Source organism: Lithobates pipiens, unplaced genomic scaffold (genome assembly GCF_037356315.1).
Source record: "Lithobates pipiens isolate NorthernLeopardFrog02 unplaced genomic scaffold, aLitPip1_a1.2 Scaffold_13, whole genome shotgun sequence".
Lineage (NCBI taxonomy): Eukaryota > Metazoa > Chordata > Amphibia > Anura > Ranidae > Lithobates > Lithobates pipiens.
In genome coordinates this window covers 505,420,173-505,428,950 of record NW_027507718.1, presented here as the reverse complement: position 1 = coordinate 505,428,950, position 8,778 = coordinate 505,420,173, and the positions used below count along the sequence as shown (strand labels likewise).

Here is an 8,778-nt window from a genome sequence, read left to right as displayed (position 1 = left end):
CAACCTATGTGTGTGATTATATGTCAGTATTACATTGTATATCTCTGTTGCAGTCATTCAGGTGCTTATCTAATAGTTTCTTGAGACTATGAATGCCCCCCGCTGAGACCACCGCCTGTGGAAGGGAATTCCACATCCTTGCTGCTCTTGGAGACCTACGTGCACTCACAATACACAAGTACTAACGATCCGCACACACTACTCAAACACTCAGGTACTCGCATTACACAGGTACTATGACCCGTTAGAACCTCCTGTTTTAAACTTTGGTTTTTAACTTGCCACTTAGTCCAGTTCCACTCTGGTTTTTAACCACTTAAAGACCAGCCTCGTTTTGAGATTTTGGTGTTTACAAGTTTAAAACAGTTTTTTTTTAAATAAAAAAACAGTAAAGTTAGCCCAATTTTTTTTTTTAATATTGTGAAAGATAATGTTACGTCAAGTAAATTGATACCCAATATGTCACGCTTAAAAATTGCACCGCTTGTGGAATGGTGACAAACTTTTACCCTTAAAAATCTCCATAGGAGACATTTAAAAAATTCTACAGGTTGCATGTTTTGAGTTACAGAGGAGGTCTAGGGCTAGAAATTATTGCTCTCGCTCTAACAATTGTGACGATACCTCACATGTGTGGTTTGACCACCATTTTCATATGCGGGCGTTACTCGCGTATGCATTCGCTTCTGCGCAAAAGCTTGCAGGACGGATCGCTTTAAAAAAAAAAAAAAAAAATATATATATATATATTTATTATTATTATTATTATTATTATTATTATTATTATTATTATTATATTTTTTTTCTTATTTTTAGTTAATTTTATTTTTTTAGTGTTTAAAAAAAAGGAAAAAAGGTCGGGTCACTTTTATTCCTATTACAAGGAATGTAAACATTCCTTGTAATAGGAAAAAGCATGACATGACCTCTTAAATATGAGATCTGGGGTCAAAAAGTCCTCAAACCTCTTATTTGTACTAAAATGCAATATAGAAAAATAAAACAATTGTCATTTGAAAAAATTACTTTGAAAAAATGTGCCTTTACCCACTTGACCACTGGGCACTTAAACCCCCTTCCTAACCAGACCAATTTTCAGCTTTTGGTGCTTTGGCGCTGACAATTACTCAGTCATGCAACACTGTGCCTATATGAAATGTTTGTTCTTTTTTTCACAAATAGAGCTTTCTGTTGGTAGTATTTAATAACCGCTGGGCTCTTTATTTTTTGCACTAAAAATAAAAAAGGGCCGAAAATTCGGTTTAAAAAAAAAAAAAATTCTTTGTTTCTGTTAAAACTATTGGCAGAGTATTGGCAGAGTATTGGCAGAGTATTGGCAGAGTATTGGCAGAGTATTGGCAGAGTATTGGCAGAGTATTGGCAGAGTATTGGCAGAGTGCAGTGGGCACTACACATCCAGCCCACAGTGCTGCTACCATCTCTCCCCCTCTCGCTGTACCGATCGGTACAGAGAGGGGAGGGAGGAACCGGTGTCATGACCTGACTCTGCTTTGTTTACAAGTGATCACTCCGTTATTTGACAGAGCGATCACGTGGTAAACTGCCGCTATCAGCTGCCATTTACTGTGATCCATCAGATGTTCCTGGGGGAGCGCGCAAGCAAGATTCTGTGAGGACGTCCCACGGACGTCCACCCAGAATAAGCCGACCGCGCTGTAGCCGTCTTTCGGCTATGGCCCGGTCGGCATGTGGTTAAGAGCTATGGGTGAAAGTGACATTGCTTCCGCCCTGCTATGGTATGGAGACGGGTGGGGGGGCCATCTTAGCCTCACACGTCTCCATACCCAGGCACAGAGAGGACCCGATCGCCTCTGCCGACAGCTCCTGTGAATGGCGGGAGGGGGCTCCTCTCCCGCTGCCGATAACGGTGATCTTGCGACGAAGCTGCCGCAGAGACCACCATTATCGTAAACGCGACCTGTGCCTGAAATAATGGATATCTCGGTTGTGGCAGCAGCTGCTGCCATTACTGAGATATCCATCTTCAAAGTGCCAACGTAATATGTACAGGAGCCAGTCGGCAAGTGGTTAACTCGCCACTTGGTCTAAGTTCCAGCAAGCTCAAAGATGAGCAGGCTCACAAGGAGTGCTACAGAAGGTTTTATAGTCCTCAAGCACCAGTGACCAATTATCCACTCGACTTAAAGGGGTTGTAAAGGTTCGTTTTTTTATTTTCTAAATAGGTTCCTCTAAGCTAGTGCATTGTTGGTTCACTTACCTTTTCCTTCGATTTCCCTTCTAAATGTTTTTTTCTTTGTCTGAATTTCTCACTTCCTGTTCCTCCTCGGTAAGCTGTTCAGTAAGCTGTTCTGGCTGACTAACCACCAGCTCGGATGATGGTGAGAAGTTTACTGAGGAGAAACAGGAAGTGAGATATTCAGACAAAGAAAAAAAAAATTATAAGGGAAATCAAAGGAAAAGGTAAGTGAACCAACAATGCACTAGCTTAGAGGAACCTATGTAGAAAATAAAAAATGAACCTTTACAACCCCTTTAATTAGTAGGCAAAGAACAAAAAGCTACAAGGAAAAGCCCCAAAATGAACCTAAAAATGCAACCCAGCAATCACCAGCAGTCAAAAAGCAAAACTTGTTCCCTCTCCACTGAAGGTCCCCACTGTTTAGCTTCCAACCAGCATTCTGAGTTTTTAGTTGAAAGCATTTCTATTTTGTGGTCAAATAAGTTTATATTAAACAATCTTAGAGATGTCGTTTAGTAAGTAGGAACATGTTACATAATTAAAGCATTTCTATTTTAATTCTCCCGAGTGCTTTGTTAGTGTATGCATTCCTAAAGGCTGACCTTTATGTTGAGGAATTCTGCGTTATACAGTTAATGTAGCTAGTTTAAATCAATTTCTACCCCAAGCAAATTTAAATTACACTTCCTTCTTTTGGCTGATTCATACAACCTTTTTTTTTTTTTTTTCCTCTGGTAGCAGAAAACACCCTTGCCTGTTATATATCTTAGATTAGATTGTAAGCTCTAAGGAGCAGGGCCCTCTGATTCCTACGGTATTAAAGCGTATTTGTACTGTCTACCCTCAAGTTGTAAAGCACTGTGTAAACTGTTGGAGCTATACAAATCCTGTATAATACCAGTGCAACCCAGCTGGACTTGGTACTGAAACCAGAAATTTAGAGAAATAGTCCGAAGCCCAACTGTGGCTTCAGGCAACTTAATGTTTCAAAAACAATAGCGCCTGCTCGTCAGGAGCCAGCGCTACATACCAAATTACTAATCTTTTAGCATGGAAAACCTTTTTCATCTATTAATTGTAGAAGTTTGCTTAGCCTTCTCAGGTTGGCCCACATATAGCGGTTGCTTTTGGTCATGTACTGGTCTTAATTTGTAGCAGTGGATATGGCTTAAGGCCCCTTTCACACGGGGCGGATCAGTAAAGATCCGCCCCGTGATGATCCGCTCGCTCAGCGGGGATCGCTCCGTTGTCCCCGCTGAGCCGGCTGCGGACAGGGCGGTCTCCGCACACTGCGGGGACCGCCCTGTCAGCTCTCCGCTCTCCTCTATGGGGATCGGACGAGCACGGACCGTGTGTCCGTGTTCATCCGATCCGCTCTGCAGACGGACAGAAAAATAGGATTTTCCTCCGTCTGCAGAATCGGACATTTGCGGAGGCGGACAATAGCGGTTGTCTGCGGATGCTCATCCGCAGACACCCGCTATCCCATAGGGATGAATGGATGTCCGTATTTCATCCGCAAACGGATGGATGAAATATGGACATATCATCCGCATGTGTGAAAGGGGCCTAAAGCTCCGGGCAAACCCCCCCCCCCCCCATGCAGTTGGGACGTGGCAGCCCTGGATGGGTTAAAGCAGAGTTCCACCCTATTTTTTCCACTTTGGCCCCCCAGCATTGCTTACCGCTGTCATCAATGTTTGGGACTTTTTTTCCTGAAGCGTTTCACTTCTGTATTACCTTGCCGTGGAAAGGTACGTCATATCCTCCTGCCCATTGGCTCCTGGGATAAATGTGTCCTCTATCCCAGGATTTAACGGGCATCTGCCGTGCCACGTTCGCCTCCAGCTGCACCGTATCCCAGAAGAAAATCCAACCGGGCTTCAGCTGCCCAAACTGAAGATGGAAGCTTTCAGGTTCGAGAGGGTACAATGCGTAGCATTGGATTTACAACGATTACATATGCACCTTCTGCCGATTTGCATGTCATAAGCTGCGACTATCATGGGGGTACTTTCTAAAAGGGAAACAAAAACTGGAACTCCGCTTTAACTACTTGCTTTGTCTAGGGGTGAACTGAGCCTAGGCTCACCTGATTTTTTTATTTTTTGTGGTCCTCCAGAAAACGGCGCTCCCCCACATCCAGAGCCAGTCTTTGGGTGTAATGATACCAGGAACAGTCGATCGCACAAGACGGCTGCCCCACCCGTGGCTGGACCACGGGTGAGGCAGGAGCCGAAGGGCCAGGTCTTGTGCTGGGAGGATCAGCTGAATCTCCATTCTAGGAGCATTTAGACAAAAACAAGCACATCCCCGCTACTTGGGAACAAAAAAAAAAAATCTGCTTGAAAGACCCCGAGGCATCAATAATAGTAACCTTTGTAAGTAAATTAGCTAGGGTGGCCCTGAGATCTTATGGGTAGTTTTAAAACTATTTTGTATTTTATTATTATTATACAGGATTTATATAGCGCTAGTGTTTTCCCAGCATTTTACAAAATAAAGGGCACGGTACAGTTAAAACACAAGTTAATACAAGAGGGTTAGTTCATCATCCGTTTCATTTCACAATGTTAATAACTTATAATTTGTACTTGTTCCATTTCTTTGTGACTTTTTTGTTTTTACTTTTAAGTGACTCATGTTTCACTGTTTTCTTTGAGACATTTATTCCCGATATAAGCTGCTTATTGTTTTATGCAACAGAATTTTTTTTTGTCTTGAAGGGAATTTCTTTCCTGCGGCAACTTCCATCATGGGGTGTGTTCCCATTAATTGTGATTAATTACACAGAACTTCTTGTATTCACTAAGCTCATCACTGTGCTCCATTTGTGTTTTAGTATTTTAATGTAGCCCTCGAGCAATACCTGCTCACTACTTTTGTCACCTTATTAAACTAAATTGGAAGCCACCTATTCAAAAGTATCTGCCATTGAGAATGCTGCTGATCCAAGGAGTACAGACCAGTGACGTCCCTAATCATACAGCCTATCCAACCCCTACAGATCAGAGACTTCACTGAGGATGCATTCTGTCTGTTCACTTGGGATTTATTTATTACAGGGACTTTTATAGCGCTGTCAATGTGCGCAGCGCTTTACATACAGTATCTCACAAAAGTGAGTACACCCCTCACATTTTTGCAAATATTTTATTCTTATTTATTCTTTATTATGTGACAACACTGAAGAAATGACACTTTGCTACAATGTAAAGTAGTGAGTGTACAGCTTGTATAACAGTGTAAATTTTCTGTCCCCTCAAAATAACTCAACACACAGCCATTAATGTCTAAACTGCTGGCAACAAAAGGAAGTACACCCCTAAGGGAAAATTTCCAAATTGGGCCCAAAGTGTCAATATTTTGTGTTGCCACCATTATTTTCCAGCACTGCCTTAATCCTCTTGGGCATGGAGTTCACCAGAGCTTCACAGGTTGCCACTGGTGTCCTCTTCCACTCCTCCATGATGGCATCACAGAGCTGGTGTATGTTAGAGACCTTACTCTCCTCCACCTTCCATTTGGATGCCCCACAATAGGATTTAGGTCTGGAGACATGCTTGGCCAGTCAATCACCTTTACCCTCCGCTTCTTTAGCAAGGCAGTGGTCATCTTGAAGATTTGTTTGGGGTCGTTATCATGTTGGAATACTGCCCTGCAGCCTAGTGTCTGAAGGGAGGGGATCATGCTCTGCTTCAGTATATCATAGTACATGTTGGCATTCATGGTTCCCTCAATGAACTGTAGCTCCCCAGTACCGGCAGCACTCATGCAGCCGCAGACCATGACACTCCCACCACCATGCCTGACTGTAGGCAAGACACACTTGTCTTTTTACTCCTCACCTGGTTGCCGCCACACACATTTGACACCATCTGAACCAAATGTATCTTTGTCTCATCAGACCACAGGACATGGTTCCAGTAATCCATGTCCTTAGTCTGCTTGTGTTCAGCAAACTGTTTGTGGGCTTCCTTCTGGAACAACAGCCATGCAGACCAATTCCATGCAGTGTGCTGCAGCTCAGTTTCAGGGTCTTGGCAATCTTCTTATAGCCTAGGCCATCTTTATGTAGAGCAACAATTGTTTCTTTTTTTTTTTTTTTGGAGATCCTCATCGAGTTCTTTGCCATGAGGAGCCATTTTGAACTTCCAGTGACCAGCATGCGTGAGAGCGATAACACCAAATTTAACACACCTGCTCCCCATTCACACCTGAGACCTTGTAACATTAACGAGTCACATGACATCGGGGAGGGAAAATGGCTAATTGGACCCAATTTGGACATTTTCACTTAGGGGTTTACTCACTTTTGTTGCCAGTGGTTTAGACATTAATGGCTGTGTGTTGAGTTATTTTGAGGGAACAGCAAATTTACACTGTTATACAAGCTGTACACTCACTACTTTACATTGTAGACAAGTGTCATTTTTCAGTGTTGTCACATGCAAAGATATATTAACTTTACAAAAATGTGAGGGATGTACTCACTTTTGTCAAATACTGCATATATTTTACATTCACACCAGTCCCTGCCCTCAAGGAGCTTACAATCTAAAGCACAGAGAGAACATGCAAACTCCAGGCAGGTAGTGCTGAGTTTGGGATTTGAACCAACGACCCCAATGCTGCTAGGTTCATTCATCATTTCCATTCACTAGAGACCTTTGGCATCACTTAAATCTATCCAATTACACGTGTTGGCTTTAATTGCATATTAAAGAGGAACTGCAGTCTGCTCACATAATCTGTAATAAAAAAATCTTTCCCATTCCGCAGCTTCTCTCCAACCACTTTGCATATTATTTTATATATACTGTGATTCTGTAGTTGCCAAATATGCTGCAGAAATCTCCCTCCACTGAGTCTGACCCTAACCATTTTAACCGTGGGCAGCTGAAACTGCTGCCTGTTCACTTCCTGGATTTACACAGACACACGCCTCCAGCTCTGCAGCTCTCATTGGCCCTCTTATGACTCCCCCCCCCCCCCCCCCCCCCCCCCCCCTCCCTTCCTGGCAAGCTCTCACTAGAGAGGGAGAGCTGTGCATGATGTCATAAGCCTAGGCTAATGACCAGACAAGAAACAGGAAGTGGGCTGTAGAAGGTATTTACTGGCAGAAAAAAAAGTTTTACTATCCAAAGTTAAAACAACAAGAGCAGAAGATTTAATAGATTCAAAGATGAAAAGATGACTGAAGTTGAGCTTTAATCAAAACAAACAATGAAGTCCTGCTGGATCACTAAAGATTGGCCCCTTTTGCAGGTTAGAGCTTTGTAAAACATTAAAAATAAGTGTCTATACTGTTTATAATCCAGTAATACACGGCCTCACCCCGCTCTGCACATGCTGAGTTGCTCTCCATTTTTAAGCGTTTTTAAAAGCACTGACGAGTTTGTAGAGGCCGATCTGCTGACAGCCTTACAGCGGATTTAAACCCTCCTATACTTTACAGCCAGGGAAGATGCTTCTTTTTCATTCGTACTCTGCCATGGTGCTGCTCATGTGAAAAGTTATGACACCAGCCATTCGATTGGTTGACTGTTTGAAGACACAAGCAAATGTGACAGTTCGCAAGCCTGCCATTCCAGGGATGCAACTGTTTTTTTTAAACTTTTAAATTAATGGGTTTAGTTCTGCTTTATAATTTACTGCTGTTCAGGGGTTCTTGGCTTCAGCAAAATGGCAGCACACAATTTACAGCACACACTAATTTTGGTAGCATAATTATTAATGTGGAATGTATGTTTCTTGCTGAAGAACATCATTTTTTTTTTTTTTGTATCCAGTTATGAGTAAAATTCTGCTTTTAATAAACCTCCTGTATGACTTGATTTATATTTCTTTATGATAGAATTTCATCATTTACAGACAAATAAGCATTCTTGTTGCAAAATGTAATACTTATCTCCTTATTAAACTAATAAATAACTTCCTTATTTCTAAAACCATATATAGTCAGTCCAAAGCAAGTTCTGAAATGTTTCTTTTTTTCCTTGCATACATCATTTATACGACATAATTAGCATATACACGTCTACAAATATTAACTGCATATACACAAACATACAAAAACTAACCAACACATAAAAGTGGGGGGGTGGGGGGGGGGGGGCAAATCAAGCGACTAATCCAATCTTTAGCTAATATACTAAGCTGTATATCTATAAGAGAAGTTACCACTGCTGGTGGGTTTTTACAGTACCTTCCTTTCTGCCCACTGGTATGGCCCTCCATCCCCATTTTCCTTCTGATACCATTCTTAGTATCACAGGCTACCTTTGACCTCCCTGTATGACTTCAGTTGTGTCGCTTTTAATTTTCATTGGTACCATCATCAAGTATATAATGACTGAAATAATGAAATGCTCAAAATCGACGTTTATGCAACACATGTTGGGTATCGCCCATGTTTGGTATTGCTGCAATGTAAGGAATAAATCTAGGGCCATCGTTTGACCTGTAAAGGCTATTTAAGAATTCCTATGGGCAATTCTGGGTATTGTGGAGTGTCGCCATGTCACGGGCACGCTCCGTTTTCAGTCTTGATAGGT

The 8,778-nt window shown here is 42.1% G+C and overlaps 1 protein-coding gene across 1 annotated transcript in view; it reads left to right on the top strand.

Annotated features, from left to right (window-relative positions):
* The window catches only part of ATRN (attractin), a gene marked incomplete in the record, with an annotated part of 385,746 nt that overhangs the window by 78,375 nt on the left and 298,593 nt on the right, over positions 1 to 8,778 (top strand).